Here is an 18,956-nt window from a genome sequence, read left to right on the forward strand (position 1 = left end):
TTGGTGCCTTTTGGGGAACTATCAAATATGGACCAATCAGATGAAGGGGGGGTGCGCTTGTTGGTGTCTAGCGTCGCCACGGTAACACTTTTCAAAGAGAAAAGTAATGCGTGTAGTCGCAGGATGGAGACGCACATTTTGATGTATAACACATCTGGGTTCACGATACGGTTCGGGCTGAATTAACTCTCGAAGGAATGGCATATATTGCTCCAAAATTACGCAATTAATTCAGAATGTTCAAAATGGCCGACTTCCTGTTCGGTTTCGGCCATGGCGCCAAGAGACTTTTCTTTTAGTTGCGACATAATACAGGAGTGTACCGATTTTCATTCATGTACGTCAAACCGTATTATGGGGCTTGAGGCACAAAGTTTTTTCTGTCGAACCAATCAGATGAAGGGTGGGCGCGCTTTTTGGCGTCTAGCGCCGCCACGGTAACGCTTTTGAAAGAGAAAAGTAATGCGTGTTGTCGCAGGATGGAGACGCACATTTTGATGTATAACACACTTGGGGGCACGTTACGGTTCGGGCTGAATTAACTTTCGAAGGAATGGCATAAATTTCGCCAAAATGACACGACTAATTCAAAATGGCCGACTTCCTGTTCGGTTTCGGGCATGACGCCAAGAGACTTTTCTTTCAGTTGCGCCATGATACAGGTGTGTACCGATTTTCGTGCATGTACGTCACACCGTATCGTGGGGCTTGAGGCACAAAGTTTTCAAGGGGGCGCTGTTGAGCCATTTTGCCACGCCCATTAATGCAAACCATTAAATATCAAATTTTTCGCCAGGCCTGACTAGGGTGCAAAATTTGGTGACTTTTTGGGCACGTTTAGGGGGGCAAAAAGGCCCTCCTTTCGTCAGAAAAATAATAATAATAATAATTAAAGCTGCAAGCAGCAATGAACGGGCCCTCGCACTCACGGCCACCGCCCCCCATAAGCATATCAGAAATGACACCACCCACGACTTCCTATGTCAAACCATTCAAAAGTTATAGCAGAAAAAAGGGACAACCAATCAGAAGAAGGGGCGGGGCTAATTCAGGCCAATGAAGGTCAAGGACTCCATACAGAATCTGATGACACCACCCACGACTCTCTATGTCAAACCATTCCAAAGTTATAGCAGAAAATCGGGACAACCAATCAAAAGAAGGGGCGGGGCTAATTAAGGCCAACGAAGCTTAAGAACTCATTACAGAGTCCCATGACACCACCCACGACTTCCTATGTCAAACTATTCAAAAGTTAAAGCAGAAAAAAGGGACAACCAATCAGAAGAAGGGGCGGGGCTAATTCAGGCCAATGAAGGTCAAGGACTCCATAAAGAATCTGATTACACCACCCAGGACTCTCTATGTCGAACCATTCCAATGTTATAGCAGAAAATCGGGACAACCAATCAGAAGAAGGGGCGGGGCTAATTAAGGCCAATGAAGCTTAAGGACTCATTACAGAGTCCCATGACACCACCCACAACTTCCTATGTCAAACCATTCAAAAGTTATGGCAGAGAATAGTATTCTAGGGGGCGCTGTTGAGCCGTTAGGCCACGCCCATTAATGCAAACCATGAAATATCAAATTTATCACCAGGTCTGGCTTGCATGCAAAATTTGGTGACTTTTGGAGAACTATCAAATATGGACCAATCACATGGAGGGGGGGGCGCACCTTTTGGCGTCTAGCGTCGCCACGGTAACACTTTTGAAAGAGAAAAGTAATGCGTGGTGTCGCAGGATGTAGACGCACATTTTGATGTATAACACACCTGGGTGCACGTTACGATTCGGGCTGAATTAACTGCCGAAGGAATGGAATAAATTTCGCCAAAATGACACAATTTATTCAAAATGGCCGACATCCTGTTCGGTTTCGGCCATGGCTCCAAGAGACTTTTCTTTAAGTTGTGCCATGATACAGGTGTGTAGCGATTTTCGTGCATGTACGTCAAACCGTATTGTGGGGCTTGAGGGCCAAAGTTTTCCGGGGGGCGCTGTTGAGCCATTTTGCCACGCCCATTAATGCAAACCATGAAATATCAAATTTATCGCCAGGCCTGGCTTGCATGCCAAATTTGGTGCATTTTGGGGAACTATCAAATATGGACCAATCAGATGAAGGGGGGGGTGCGCTTGTTGGCGTCTAGCGTCGCCACGGTAACACTTTTGAAAGAGAAAAGTAATGCGTGTAGTCGCAGGATGGAGACGCACATTTTGATGTATAACACATCTGGGTTCACGATACGGTTCGGGCTGAATTAACTCTCAAAGGAATGGCATATATTGCTCCAAAATTACGCAATTAATTCAGAATGTTCAAAATGGCTGACTTCCTGTTCGGTTTCTGCCATGGCGCCAAGAGACTTTTCTTTTAGTTGCTACATGATACAGGAGTGTACCAATTTACGTTCATGTATGTCAAACCGTATTATGGGGCTTGAGGCGCAAAATTTTCTCTGTCTGAACCAACCAGATGAAGGGTGGGCGCGCTTTTTGGCGTCTAGCGTCGCCGCGGTAACGCTTTTGAAAGAGAAAAGTAATGCGTGGTGTCGCAGGATGGAGACGCACATTTTTATGTATAACACACCTGGGTGCACGTTACGGTTCGGGCTGAATTAACTGCCGAAGGAATGGCATAAATTTTGCTAAAATGACACGATTAATTCAAAATGGCCGACATCCTGTTCGGTTTCGGGCATGACCCCAAGAGACTTTTGTTTAAGTTGTCCCATGATACAGGTGTGTACCGATTTTCGTGCATGTACGACAAACCGTATCGTGGGGCTTGAGGCACAAAGTTTTCAAGGGGGCGCTGTTGAGCCATTTTGCCACGCCCATTAATGCAAACCTTTAAATATCAAATTTTTCGCCAGGCCTGACTAGGGTGCAAAATTTGGTGACTTTTTGGGAATGTTAAGGGGGGCAAAAAGGCCTTCACTTTGTCAGGAAAATAATAATAATAATAAAAATTCCTGCAAATACAATAGGGCCTTCGCACTGAAGGTGCTCGGGCCCTAATAATAACGCGAAGAATTCCTACAGATACAATAGGGCCTTCGCACTGAAGGTGCTCGGGCCCTAAAAATTCCTGCAAATACAATAGGGCCTTCGCACTGAAGGTGCTCGGGCCCTAATAACGCGAAGAATTCCTACAGATACAATAGGGCCTTCGCACTGAAGGTGCTCGGGCCCTAATAACGCGAAGAATTCCTACAGATACAATAGGGCCTTCGCACTGAAGGTGCTCGGGCCCTAATAATAATAAAAATTCCTGCAAATACAATAGGGCCTTCGCACTGCAAGTGCTCGGGCCCTAATAAAAATTCCTGCAAATACAATAGGGCCTTCGCACTGCAAGTGCTCGGGCCCTAATAATAATAATAAAAAAAATACAAATAATTCCTACAGATACAATAGGGCCTTCGCACTGAAGGTGCTCGGGCCCTAATAATAAAAATTCCTGCAAATACAATAGGGCCTTCGCACTGCAAGTGCTCGGGCCCTAATAATATTAATAATAATAAAAATTCCTGCAAATACAATAGGGCCTTCGCACTGCAAGTGCTCGGGCCCTAATTAAAGCTGCAAGCAGCGATGAACGGGCCCTCGCACTCATGGCCACCGTCCCCCATAAGCATATCAGACATGACACCACCCACGACTTCCTATGTCAAATCAGTCAAAAGTTATAGCAGAAAATAGGACCAACCAATCAGAAGAACGGGCGGGACTAATTCAGGCCAACAAAGGTCAAGGACTCAATACAGCATCCGATGACACCACCCACAAATCTCTATGTGAAACCATTCAAAAGTTATAGCAGAAAATAGGGACAACCAATCAGAAGAAGGGGCGGGGCTAATTCAGTCTAATGAAGGTCAAGGACTCAATACCGAGTCCAATGACACCACCCACGACTCTCTATTTCAAACCATTCAAAAGTTATAGCAGAAAATAGGGACAACCAATCAGAAGAAGGGGCGGGGCTAATTTTGCCCAATTATGGTCAAGGACTCAATACTGAGTCCGATGACACCACCCACGACTCTTTATGTCAAACCATTCAAAAGTTATGTCAGAGAAAAGTATTCTAGGGGGCGCTGTTGAGCCGTTAGGCCACGCCCATTAATGCAAACCATGAAATATCAAATTTATCGCCAGGTCTGGCTTGCATGCAAAATTTGGTGACTTTTGGGGAACTATCAAATATGGACCAATCAGATGAAGGGGGGGCGCTCTTTTTGGCGTCTAGCGTCGCCACGGTAACACTTTTGAAAGAGAAAAGTAATGCGCATAGTCACAGGATGGAGACACATATTTTGATGTATAACACACCTGGGTGCTCATTACGGTTCGGGCCGTATTAACTGCCGAAGGAATGGCATAAATTTCGCCAAAATGACACGATTCATTCAAAATGGCCGACTTCCTGTTCGGTTTCGGCCATGGCGCCAAGAGACTTTTCTTTAAGTTGTGACATGATACAGGTGTGTAGCGATTTTCGTGCATGTACGTCAAACCGTATTGTGGGGCTTGAGGCACAAAGTTTTCAAGGGGGCGCTGTTGAGCCATTTTGCCACGCCCATTAATGCAAACCATTAAATATCACATTTTTCACCAGGCCTGGCTTGCATGCAAAATATGGTGACTTTTTGGGCACGTTTAGGGGGGCGAAAAGGCCCTCCTTTCGTCAGAAGAAAGAAAAAAAAATTCCTACAGATACAATAGGGCCTTCGCACTGTAAGTGCTCGGGCCCTAATAAAGAAATAAAAGTATGACACTTTCATTTTAAGTTTGAGTCCCAATGTGTTTGATTCAATGAAAATTCCTCAGTTCTGTTCACTTCCGTTCAAACCAGTTCCTGATATCCGCACCACCGTGGCAAGGAGTTACCACACGCAGGAAAGTGCGTCACGATGCGATGGAGAAGATAAATTGAAGGTCTGGGTCTGGCTTGCCATCTTGAATCCCTCCCATGGATGTGCCCGCACATGGCAGACAATCCTCGCTGTTGCAAACGTGCAAAAAAACCTGACCTGTATAATAAGCAGAACTGGGACATAGGGGCACATAATGGCCATGGTTACATGATGTTTTTTAATTCGGAATGATTTATTCCGAATTAAACTATTTTCCTTCGAGTTTACATGGAAATAGTAATTCCGAATTGAGGTTTACATGGAAAACACGTTTCATCGGCTTTCTCCAATTCCTCTACAGGTCTGGGGGTTGGGAAGGTTCTGATTGGATAGGGGGGCGGACCGGAAGTTACGTCTACCGCAAGAAAAACAAACTTAGCCGCTACAACTTTGAAAAGCTCACAATTTTTATGTTTCTTGCCATCTCTTCTTTTAATTATATCCAGGTCCTCCAAGCTACTCTTAAATAAATGGTCTCTGCTCTTGACCACCGTTTACTGCGTGCTGCCATCTTGAAACTTTGTTTGGAGAACCAGCCCAGCGTGGAATATAAGCGTCATGGAGACAGACGGGCGAGGGAACGAGCAGAAAGGAAGACTGGAATTAATTTTAAGCAGAATGAGTGTATACATTTTCGCGGAATTATTGTATTCGGATTTAAAATCGGAATAAACCAGCCACTTACTTTCGAATTAAGTTTAATTCGGAATGGCCATTTTCATTCGGAATTAGGTGTTTACATGGTAATTTTTACTCATTTTAAATCAGATTTAATTTTAATTCTAAATTAAAGAGTAATTGAACTTGTGTATAGGTGTATACAGGTACTGAATTTCACCTTTTGGTGTGGCAGGAACCCTAAGCATTCTAGTTATTGAGGGGAAACGTATAACTGACCTGGTATGACCTAACCAAGGCCCAGAACTTAAACTGACTGACAAACGGTGGTATGAAATACAGATTGCTCTACTTCTTTAACTCCATATAATTGCTCAGTTTGGTTTCAAAGATGGCTGCCAATCTATAGGAATTCCCTGCTGAAATGTGAACAATTTCAGCAATTGAGCTCATTTAAGAATTTGAATTTAGCTGACCCACAAAAAATGCAAAAAATTCTAGTTTTCCTTACATATACAATACGCGATTTAGCAAAATAACTGTAACTCAAGCAGCTACTACTACAGGATACTGTCACACTCAACCCTTTTCCCTTGTCACTGACTCTCAGTTCCCACCCCTGAGCCCAGATTCATTACAAGCTGTGGTCAGGGTATTAAGATACGGCCGCATTAACAAAGTTGTCTCTGTATCTTAATTGAATCTACTCCCGCTAGTGCCGAATCTGGATTATGTTTACCTGAAATATAAGCGGCTCAGCAGATGGAACACAGCCCCGCTGATAAAACATTGGGCTGTCGTCCCTCCCCAATCTTAATCCCCAACTGTAATTTTTTCCTCCATGGATGTAGCTGTAGTGATAGGAACCCCTGATTGGGGATCATTCCAAGAACAGGGAAAGCATCTTCAGGTAAGTTAATCTATTTAACAGCAAAGGTGTCTCTCTCTCTCTCTCTATCTCTCTCTGTCTGTCTCCCCTGATCTCTCACTCTCTCTGTGTAGAGTTTTGCATAAACAGTTCCTCTACCTGCCTGGATCTGCTAACTTCAAACAATATTGAACCATTGGTCTCTGATTGCATAACATAGTAAAGATTATTTTGAAGGTTTCTCAAGGCTCAAGACATTCTTGATCAGAGGATCATTGTGGAAGTGTGCTCCGCAGTGAAACGGGGTATTTGTCATCTCCGCGAGGGGAATGGGCAAAGGCGGGCGAGGTAATAGGGGAAGTTATAATTTTATAATGGTAATTCATTCATATTCATTTATTATCATTTTGCAAACTGGTGATTATTTTGGTTTTTGTTATTTAGGTTTGGATGGATTAATGTAAAGTGTATTATTTTGTCTTATCGTGTTGATGGGATAATGTTTGTGTGTTGGTTTGTTTCCACTGAGCACCCCTCTGTGGAATGTCGCTGCCCAATTAAGGTCATTTGGGCGGGGCCATAAAAGAGGGCTGCTCTGCTCACAGAGAGGTGCAGTGTTGCAAAGAGAACGAGTCTCCTTACCGCTTATTAAATTGCTTGTGGGAAAAAAAGTGAATTATAATAAAGAACCAAGTGTATTATCTCGGCTGAAACTGGCATCTCATTTGTTTAATTTCCTCCTGAGGCTCCAAGTCCACATTGGGCTGAACGTGTGGTATCTCACACTCACCTGAAATGGAACACTGTCATTTCTCAGCATTTTGCAGTCTAGAATAGCTGTACATTGAATCATGGCATGGAATAGTGTGGATCTGTTTGGCTGTTGCAGGCACAGGAACTTCACACAGGTACAGGGCATCATGAAAAAAAGAGGATTATGTTGATATTTTGAGGAATAATGTAAATAAATATGCTCCCAGTCTTGCTTTAGGTTATTGGTGGAGCTCCCAACAATACAATGACTCAAAAAATATATATTGCCTGTGTTGAGGACCAGAGAGGACCATGTCATGTCCCCTATTCTCACCACCTGAGGCTGGTTAGTGATAAAGTCTCCGATCCAGAGGCACACCCACAGGGAAAATTTCTCTGATCTGCTCAAAGCACTTCATGATTACCAGGGCCCGAGCGATCGGCCGGTAATCATTCAGGCAGGTGATGGATATCTTCTTGGGTACCGGTGTAATGACGGAGGACTTGAGGCAGTGAGGAACCGTAGCCAGCTGCAGGGACCAGTTGAAGATGTCCAGGAACACTCCTGCCAGCTGGTCAGCGCACGTTCTTAGAGCCTGGCCTGACACCTTATCCGGTCCTGTGGCTTTTTGGGTGTTGATCCTCCTCAGGGTGGAGGTCACCTGGTGCTGTTGCAGGACAAGGCACTGGTGCTGCTCCTCTAGTGGGGGAAGATGTGTGGTCTCTGTATTGCTAAACGTGTCGAAGCGGGAAAAGAAGCTGTTCAGGGTGTCAGGCAAGGTGGGGTTGCGGCTGGCTAGCTGACAGCTGTCCATCCGCCAAGAGACAATCCGTAGACGCACCTCGGCTATTTTGTTGGCGAGAGACCGGGCGTTGGTGAGGAAGAGACTGCAGAGCACCAGTCTGTGTGGGTTAGCTTATAGCCTAACAGGGAAGCTGACTTTCTTGCCTCTCTTTTCTTTACGGTGTCTCCTCCGTTGCCTTGGCCGCAGGGCGGGGGCGATCGTGAACTCCGAGGTCTGTAGGAACTCGGGCAGAATAAAGTCTAGTTTTGGGGGTTGTGTAGTCCTAACTCTACTTCAATGCTGCATAGTTCTACTGTACCGCGTCAGACGCTCCAGTAGTGTGGGGAATGTAAACATAATAAACAGTATAATAAACAGTAGTACACAAAAACGAAACCACAAGAGTTACGAGCCGCTGCGTCTGCATGTACCGCCATATTATTGCAAAGATCTTAACTCTTTGCTCAAATGATTTGATTGCTGATACTCGTGTTGACACGTGAAAAATTGAACATTCAAGGTCAAGGTTCTTTATTAGGGCCCGAGCACTTACAGTGCAACGGCCCTATTGTATCTGTAGGAAAAAGTCACCAAATTTTGTACGCAAGCCAGGCCTGGCGAAAAATTCGATATTTCATGGTTTGCATTAATGGGCGTGGCCTAATGGCTCAACAGCGCCCCCTAGAAAACTTTGTGCCTCAAGCCTCACAATACGGTTTAATGTACATTCAGGAAAATCAGTACACACCTGTATCATGTCGCAACTTAAAGAAATGTCTCTTGGCGCCATGGCCGAAGCCGAACAGGAAGTCAGCCATTTTGAATTAATCGTGTAATTTCGGCGCAATTTATGCCATTTCTTCGGCCACTTCTTCACCCGAACCGTAACGTGCACCCAGGTGTGTTATACATCCAAATGTGCGTCTCGGTCATGCGACGATGCACATTACTTTTCTCAGTCAAAAGCGTTACCATGGCGACGCTAGACGCCAAAAAGCGCGACCCCCGTTCTTCTGATTGGTCGATATTTGATAGTCCCTATTCTCTGCCATAACTTTTGAACGAGTTGTGATAAAGACATGTGGGTGGTGTCATCGGACATGGTTTTGAGTCCTTGAACATAATTGGTGCAAATTAGCCCGGCCCCTTCATCTGATTGGTCGATATCTGATAGTTCCTACTTTCTGCCATAACTTTTGAATGGTTTGATATAGAGTTGTGGGTGGTGTCATACGCTAAATGTCCGGGCCTGAAGAATCTACATGCAAGTCATACAAGCTTCCACTGCAGCCTGAACGTGCACAAGGGTGCGAGGGCCCGTTCATCGCTGCTTGCAGCTTTAATTGGTCATTGTCCCAGCATCCCACAACAGCCCATCCAAAAAGAAAAAACAAAAAAACAACATAGGACATGGGTAGTCAGGTGCCTGAGGCTGCAGCCATGGTTAGGTGCTGCCCTTTCATTAACTGAGAGAAGGGATGACACTAGGAAGGAAGAGGGGAAACAAAACATCTTCACACACAAACACAGTATGCTCTGTGTGAAAAAACAGGATGAAGGTGCAAAAAACACCTTAGAACAAAAAAAAGCAACATACTGTATTTTCCACACTATAAGACGCACTTAAAATCCCAATTTTTTCTCAAACATTGACAGGGGGAGAATGTGGTTGGCCAACAACATTCCCAAAGCAGGTAATTTGGCTCTCTGGTGGGAACCAAATTTAGATAGTGACGATTGTTTTGGGTCAGGCTGACTCCAGTAATTTTCCGTCTACCTTAGAAGTCTCTGTGGTACATCTTCAATGGCGAATCCAAACAACCGAATTTGTGGTCAATTTGAGTTTGCAACTTCTCCAAGGTCTTTTCCAGTGAGTTTGAAATCCGCAGTTAGCCTGCGATTTTATTCAAAAATCGCATTCCTCAACTTCTGATGAAAGTAACGCTGTCACTCTCAATTCAGTTTGGTAACACTTTACAGCATCTCAATCAAACTCAGAAAAAGTTCTAAGCAGTTGTATACTACACATAAAAAAATCTGCTACATTCACTTTCCAAGTTGGGCAGTTTACAGCTCAGGGTTCCTAATGGCATCGCCTTTACCTTACTACATCCTTTTTACTTCATTCAGTTCTGTATTCTCATTCAGTATTTTTTCCCAGACTTCTTCTTGATTTTGCTGTGGCTTGAGATTTCTACATCTATTACCACTGCCTTCTTCTGGAGTTTGTCAATCACCATAACCATAAAGTCTGGTTGGCTAGGCATTGCCAGTTCAATATGAGTCCTGGATTAAAAGCATGGGATCTTCGCTCCTTCATCAGCATGAAATCGATCTGGTTAGATTCACAAGTGTCATAATTCACTTATCAGTAAGTGCCTCACAAAGAATTAAGTAAACAGGACTCCAGACTGCAAAAAATACCTAATTATTAACAAATATCCTGCAAAAAGTTTAATAATGTTAACTATTTGTGTTTAATGTGTTGTTTAAAAATGGCTCTGTGAAACCTGTATCTATTTATAGCAATACTTTAAGCATATAAAGCATATAAAGAAAGTATGTTGTACTTTATTGTTGCCATTGATGGAGATGGGGTTCAAATGGGGTTCAGATAGGTTTACATATCTAGATGTAAAAAAAAACTTATAAGATCTTCTAAAGATAGTTTAACTCCAAAAACTTGAATTTGAAAAATAAATAGACAACTCCTAATTTAGATAAGACCTTATAGGTATATGTACTGAAATGATCAGTGCCTTGGGCTCTTTGGGTTGTAACAAAAAGAGCCCTAAAGCACTGATAATTTCAGTGGCGTGGCATCTATGTTGTGGCCTATACAGCTCAGAATTTGCAAAGTCACAGTGATTTTGGTTTCATATTTGCTCTCCAACTGTAGTCACTTAAAAGCTTTAATTGCTCGAGCACAGTTCAGGCATGAAGACCGGCAAAACAAAGATAGTCCAGCATGTGTACTCGTTCAAGTCTGAGCTGGTGGGGGGCACTTTGACAGCTTCTTCAGTCTAGACTTTTCACAGACGAGGAGGAGACACACACACACAGACACATGCACAAACACACACACTCTTATCTCCTGAAGGGGGGCTTAAGATGGGAAGCTGACTGTACAGTAATTACCACCTCCCTCCTTCTCCCTTCTCCCCCATTCTCGACTACTTCTTCACTCTCTCATCTTTGCAACTTTGCCATCTTTCCTTCTGGTGACTGTCCCACGATGGGACATTATCACCCCCTGCCATGTTTAGGCTCATCCCTCTACCTATCTCACACACCTCCCGCTGGCCAGGACTAAGCCATGTGTAGCCTCTGTACTGGAATGTTGTAGATTGAGAGACATGAGACTCCCTGGGGCTTCATTGCAAACCAGGCGCAGTCAGTGTGCACTCAATGTGATGCTGCCTCTCCACGGGTGACAACACCACATCTTCAGCTTCACTCCCCTCCCCTTGGCTTCTTGGCTCTGTTGCCAATTCCCCCGGTCCTGAAACAGATGCTCAGGATGAGAGCGGGCGCCAGTCAGGGGGGATATGGGTTAATTGGGGTAGTAGTGGGGGTTAATTTCAATTAAAACTCCAACTAATGGAGGTCAGGGAAACGTCTGCAAACACCTGATTAAAACAAATGTTCCTGCCAGTCAAAACTTTATCTCGGTCAGCCTCCGGCAATGTCCTATAGAGAGAAAGAAAGAAGAGAAAAAGAAGACAGGCAGAAAGAGTGAGAGCGACTAATTGGGGGACACTTGTTAGTGCAACATCTGGAGGGTGATAAGATATATTTAACAGTCTCTTTGCTTATTATAGGTATCTCTCTGTCTACAGATGATTTTTGGACCATTTTTGCCATTTTGTACATTTCATTTTGCAACTTTTTCCATGGGTACATTTATTTTTAAATGTTTTATGCTAAGTGGAGTATGAATGTGCAGAGTAAATTGCGGAGTTTGCATTTTGGCTTCAGGCTTTGGAGTGACTTAAATGTTGTGGAGCCTTCCAGATAAAACAAGGAAGTCTATAATTTGAAACAACACCAAATAACGTTTTCTCTTCAATAAATTTCAATGACTAAGTTTGTTATTAACATAAATCAGGGGATACACAGATTGGATCACAAAAATCACATGGGGTGTGCTAGTAATAAACTGCACAGAGGTTGCCAAAATTATAGTCACACATCTACAAAGTAATAATAAATTTTCTGGACTATTAAAGGCATTTCTATAGCGTGCACATTTTTCTAAATTAAAAAAAAAAATAAAAAATAAGAAACAAAACACTTTTTTCTTTTTAATTTAACATTTTTGAGATAATTGTACATTTCATAGAATGGAACCAGTAAAGTAATTTGCAATGACAAACCTATTGTCATGCATTTGCACGTAACCTGGGGTAAACCCACAGTTATAGGTCGTTCTACCATCCAGCACTACAAACCTACTGGAGACACCCTTCAGCATGTATATGTATTTATTAGGGATGCCCCGATACCGATACTGGTATTGGTATCGAGGCCGATACTGCTCTCATATACTCGTAGTCGCAAAAATTCTCTGATACCACGCACCGATACCACTTCATTGTTGTTGTAGTTACTGATTAGTGGCTCTGGGGGGAGATTTGTAGCCTGTGTGTGTAGCCTGGCGGCGGAGCAGCCGCCGAGCCGACGCTGCACAACCAGCTGTTCCTATAGCCGCTAATCGGCTAAGCTTAGCGTTGTGATGAGAAGAGAGTGATACCCATGAGTGAGACTGGCAGCGCCGTTTCAGGCAAGATAGCAACAATTAATGCAGCGGGACGTCAGCAGTGTGGACATATTTCAAAATAAGGGACGACGACAGAAGCAAGACAGACTGAAGCTACTGCTACTAAGGTGTCAAGAGGAGGGAAGGAGAATAGCCTACGTTGTTTAATACCAGCAACTTGATAAAACATCTCAAGACGCATCATAAATCTGAGTTTACGGAGTTTGCTAATGCTACTGCAAGACCACAACAACCAACATTAGCTCAGGTTCTGCAAAGGCGACAGACAATGGCAAGAGACGTGTTGGGACCCAGCGGGCTGTCGGCGCGGCGCGTGGCCGGGGGGCTAGCGCTACCAGCGCAACCGGGCCGCGGAGGAAAGCCCAGCCGGGTGAGTTTTGTTTAAAATAGTTATTCTACTCGTTTTATTTATTTTTATTTAATTTATCTGTTGCAAATAAAACCTGTCCTCCAATTCATTGCATTTTTCATTGGATTTTTAGTTATTAGTTATTTTTGTGGTAGAAGCATCGTATCGGTACTCAGTATCGGCAAGTACACAAATTAAAATACTCATACTCGGTGTGAAAAAAATGGTATCGGGGCATCCCTAGTATATATGTTATATATATATATATATATATATATAGTACAGACCAAAATTTTGGACACACTTCCCCATTTGTTTGAATGAGAAGGTGTGTCCAAACGTTTGGTCTGTACTGTATATCTGTATATATATTAGGGCTGTCAAACGATTAATTTTTTTAATCGTGATTAATCGCATGTTGTCCATAGTTTTATCGCATATTAATCGCACATTTATTGACCCATTTTTTGCTGTTCTAAATTACCTTATGGTATTTTTTCTATGTTTTTAATACTATTAACAACATGAGAAAGGGCAAATATGCTTGCTTTATGCAAATGTTTATTCAACTTTCCACAAAAAAGCTTTTGACCTGAATGTAACATTCCTTCATAAATACAAGCACAATGTAGTCCCCAACTTTCCCCCGGACAAAGGGAAAAGGAAGGAGAAAAGAAGGAAGGGAGAAAAAAGGAAGGAAGGAAGGAAGGAAGGAAGGAAGGAAGGAAGGAAGGAAGGAAGGAAGGAAGGAAGGAAGGAAGGAAGGAAGGAAGGAAGGAAGGAAGGAAGGAAGGAAGGAAGGAAGGAAGGGAAGAAGGAAGGAGAGAGCAGGAGGAAAGAAGGTATAGGAGAATTAGGTCATTTTGACCCAAAGACAGTACAAGGGTTAACGCGTTATTAATGTGTTAACTTTTTTTATATATATATATATATATATATATATATATATATATAATTATTAATATAATTTATGATCATAATATGAGTCTTTGTATTTTTCTGAGTGAAAGAACAGCCGGTGGAGGTGGCGTTGGTGTGACGGAGGGCGTTCCTCACTGTACTCAGGCCTGCTGCAACGCTCAGCTGCCAGCATGCTCTGCAAGACATGCCACAGTAGGTTTCGACATCTGGCACTGGGCCTCAGGGAAAAGGCAGGAGACGGGATACCCTGCTGCGACTAAATATGGCACAGGGTTATATCACATTTTACTAATCACTTAGCTGTTGTCTGGCAGCATATATCCACACTTCACCAGATCCCACATACAGTATATCTACACTGTCAGACATCTGTGTGGCTGCGAGGCGTCTCTTTATTGGGGCCCTCAGACAGGAAAACTCAAAATGAAATATTATCATAAGATTAACAATTTATAGGTAACATGCTAGTTTCTATTTAAAAAAAATGATTACATTGAAAGTTTTAACATTGTATAGGAAAAAAGAAATGAAACGTACATGAAAATACACATAGCAAAATGAGCTTAACCATGAAAAAAAATGTTTAATTGCTTTGTTTTGCAGCAAGACTTTCAGTCTCATCAGCCTGAATTCTCACTTAGTAGGGGAGGAAAGGCCATGTTTCATTTAATCTTAATTCATTTTATTCATACTTTAGCAGTTAGCTAGGACAGGTCACTCAAAGACATTGGGCTACAGTTTAATGTAAGCATCCTAATTTAATCCAATTCTAATTAAGTCTGTTTGTGCATTCATAATACTATTTAATAAAAAACAGTACATGATGAAACCAACATATCACACAAATTCTTCGATTTAATTAATTTCCCTATTTTGAGCGTGCATGGACCTGATGGGGACAGTGCAGAGGCCAACTCCCTTTTAGCAGGAAGAGACCTCCAGGAGAAATAGTCCTGGGGAGTGGCCATCTGCTTTGCCTGGGTAAGGGGTAAGGGAACAGGTAAGAGACACTTGAATCTACCATGAACCTGTACATGACCTTTGCAGACTCATGTATTGGGACTGGCAAGGTATTTGCAGATTTCTAGACTTGCAGGACTTCTGCAGACCAGTGGGCATGTGGGGACATCTGCAGATTCCAGGACTAGCGAGATGTCTGCTTATTTACAAACCAGGTGTTGCTACTTTAGTTTAGTTTATTTTGTTTTGGTCATTTACATTAAAGATGTTTGCATATACACACTGTATATGTATACACACAGGTATATATATATATATATATATATATATATATATATATATATATATATATATATATATATATATATATATATATATATATATATATATATATATGTATGTATATATATATATATATATATATATATATATATATATATATGTATATATATATATATATATATATATATATATATATATATATATATATATATATATGTACGTACCGAGAAGAATGAGAAGAAAACGAAACGAACGAACAAAACAAAGTAAATGAACAAAGAAGAGAAGAAAATAAATGTGGTCACTCACGATTGAGCACAGGATAATTTAGACAGTTGGATATTTAATATCAAGATAATTTATATTAGTGTTCTATATTTAACTTATTTTAGATTTATAATTTTTTTTTAATTTGTAAATTGAGCTACTTTTTTTTAGTTCCTCATCCAGGGGGTTCCATAGTTTCACCCCTACGACACTGATACACCTTGACATTTTTTTTCTTCTTGGCCATTTCTGCTCAAAATGCCATAGCCCCTTAGGTTGTACCTGCTTTCCCTCACCTAATGCATTTAACTTGTAACACACTTTACATTCAATGAATCTCAAAGTGCTACACTTAGACCATTATTAATTCATTCACATTCTCACTGGTGGTGGTAGCTACGTTTGTAGCCACAGCTGCCCTGGGGCAAACTGACAGAAGTGTGGCTGCCATATCGCGCCAAACTCCAGCTTCTACTGACTCAGCATGGAGGACTGCTGGTGAGTTAGAAGACAGTTGATGACAGATTACATCTCCCACATAGACTCCTTAACCAGGCCCACAAGCATGTTTACCAGGTGGCTTGACCAAACCCAGTCCGGCAGCAGAAAAACGGGAGAGCTGCACAGCATGGCTACTCAAATATGTTGCCAGAAGACACGTCGTACAAGAGGATTTCTTGGAAGGCGGCTCTGGGGCTAGCTCCAACCATCAGGTGGGGAAATAGTGGTAGGCAGTGCATTAGCTATCTTCAGGCAACCTCTAACCAGAGTCACTGGAAGAACAAATCAGGCCTGTAAATGTGTTTCAAGTTCATTAATTACTGCTAAACTCTTGCTGGGTGGCTACTAGGAAAGTCTCAGTCAGAAAAGCCATTGGAAGATCAAGATGAATTGTTTTCAGATTATTTCTAGGCAATGTACATGGGATGAGCAGAAAAACTGGGTATTGATTGCAAGATCATTTAAATTAAATAACAGACAAGCAATCTTTGGAGTGGAGCTAGCAATGACCGAAAATAAAGATTTCTGTCCTTTACCTCCTGGACACCTCCTGGAAGTCCAGGTCTGACCATGTCAGACCTGGACCAGTCCAGGTCTTTTTTTTAAAAGGCAACAGATAAACCTATTTACAGAGACTATTTTCATTATATATATTTTTTTCAGTTAAAAATAACAACATATAGAAACAATCTGGCAGTACATTTCACAAAAGACTAAAATAGAATTGACTGTAGCATCACACTGAACATTTAATATACAGTACATAAAATAACTTAAAAAAAAACCTAAACTTGACAAATTTTGATTAAGAACAAAAAGGGACTTTATTACTTGCTGAATGGACATAACTAAGGGCAGGGCAAGAACTCCAGGAAATCAAAGACAGAAAAAGGACTTCAAACTATTGGTGCTTTTACACTAGTACCTACTCAGCGCGGCTCTACTCGACTCGCCCCCGTTTTGCGCTTTTACACTACGGGTCGAGGCGGGTGGAGGCGTGCCGAGTAGATACTTTTTCTGTAACTACCGAGGTTCCAAGCGGCTGAGTCGGCCCTGTATCTGACGTCATCACACTACAGGCCACTGATTGGTCGGGGGGTGGGGCCGTCAGACGTTTGAATCAGGAAGCGGGAGTCAGCGCAAGAGCGGCTCGCGGCGATTTTATTCAACAGGCAATGGCAGCGCAAACGTCTGTTTGGTGATCCAACTCTGAGGTGCAGATGTTCATAAACCTGGTGGCTGAGGAGAGAATTAAAAAGGGATCTAGACGGCGATAAGGAACGACCAGATCTATCAGGCGCTCCGTTACTTCTCAACTGCTCGCGGCTCCCAGCTGAGCAGGACCTGGCTCATAAGAGCCCAGATATACTTGCAGTTTGTGATTGCGTTCACGTCCGTTCACGTCTCTTCGCGTCCGTTCGCGTGCACCACCAACTGAAACGTTGCTTGCGTAGTAGTAGTATGCGAGGAGAGCGCGTCGTACCGGCGGTAACTGATTGGGGGCAGTAAGCAGAGCAACAGTTGGAAAAGTGATTAAATATTTATTAGTAGCGGTAGTAGCAATGGCAGATTAGAACAACGAACAAGTTAACATGACAACATTGGATAAAGAGGAGATTATAACATTGCTTTGGTTGCGATCTCGGCAAAGGAATCGGCGCCAGCGACCTCCGCGTCGTCACTTGTGGCCAGCTGGTATCTGACCGGGACTAGCCACTCGCGGCCAGAGCAAGAACTGCAGGTCGCGTAGGCGTTCAGTGTCTTTTTCAGAACGTGCACTTCGACGCGTCAAATGAACGCAGGATACGCGTGGCGGCCATGATGTGTACTGAACTACAAGTATATCTGGGATATCTGGGGGGACCCTCCTGTTGGAGGCCAGCTAGCAGAGCAGGAAAAGAGAAAACAGACAGAGAGAATGAAGAACAGAGAAAGGAGAGACACAGACACAATGGCTAACTGGTGCACAACAGGGATGACTGGTTTCTTAATTTCACGGGTAGCCAAGGGAGCAAAGCTAACACTAGAGAAACATGGTCTCTTGTTGATTCCTGTCAGTACTCGTGCTGCTGCATTTTGGATCAGCTGGAGCCTATTCAGCAAATTACTTGGAAATCCTGCTAATAACACATTACAGTAATCTAGTCTAGAAGATACAAACGCATGAACTAGTTTATCTGCATCACTCTGCAAGAGGATTTTCCTAATCTTTGCAATATTACGGAGATGGAAAAATGCTCTTTTGTAAACCTGATTAATATATGGCTTACACAACAAATCCTGATCGAAAACAACACCAAGGTTTCTCACAGTTGCACTAGAAGTCATCGCAACACCATCTAATCCCTTCCTAAAATGCCTTGGACCAAAAATGATAACCTCTGTTTTATCTGAATTTAAAAGCAAGAAATTTCTGGACATCCAGTCCTTGATGTCCCTAAGACATGCCTGAAGTTTAACTAACGGTTCTGTCTCATCCGGCTTCATAGACAAATAGAGCTGCGTATCATCAGCATAACAATGAAAGTGTATGCCGTGATTCTGGATTATACTTCCCAATGGCTGCATGTATAGACTGACCAAGATTGGCCCTAGCACTGAACCCTGCGGAACACCATAACAGACCCTTGACGGTTCTGAAGAAACCTCATGTACATGAACAAACTGGAACCTGTCAGATAGGTATGATTTAAACCAACATAGAGCTGTCCCTTTAATCCCAACAACATGCTCTAACCTGTGCAGTAAAATGCGTCAAAATAGTGTCAAAAGCAGCACTGAGGTCCAGTAGAACCAGTATGGACACTAATCCCTTATCTGAGGTCCAGTAGAACCAGTATGGACACTAATCCCTTATCTGAGGCCATAAGGAGGTCATTCGTGACTCGAACCAGTGCTGTCTCTGTGCTATGATGCATTCTGAACCCTGACTGAAAGACTTCAAA

The sequence above is a fragment of the Cololabis saira genome, chromosome 4 (assembly GCF_033807715.1).
Source record: "Cololabis saira isolate AMF1-May2022 chromosome 4, fColSai1.1, whole genome shotgun sequence".
NCBI lineage: Eukaryota > Metazoa > Chordata > Actinopteri > Beloniformes > Belonidae > Cololabis > Cololabis saira.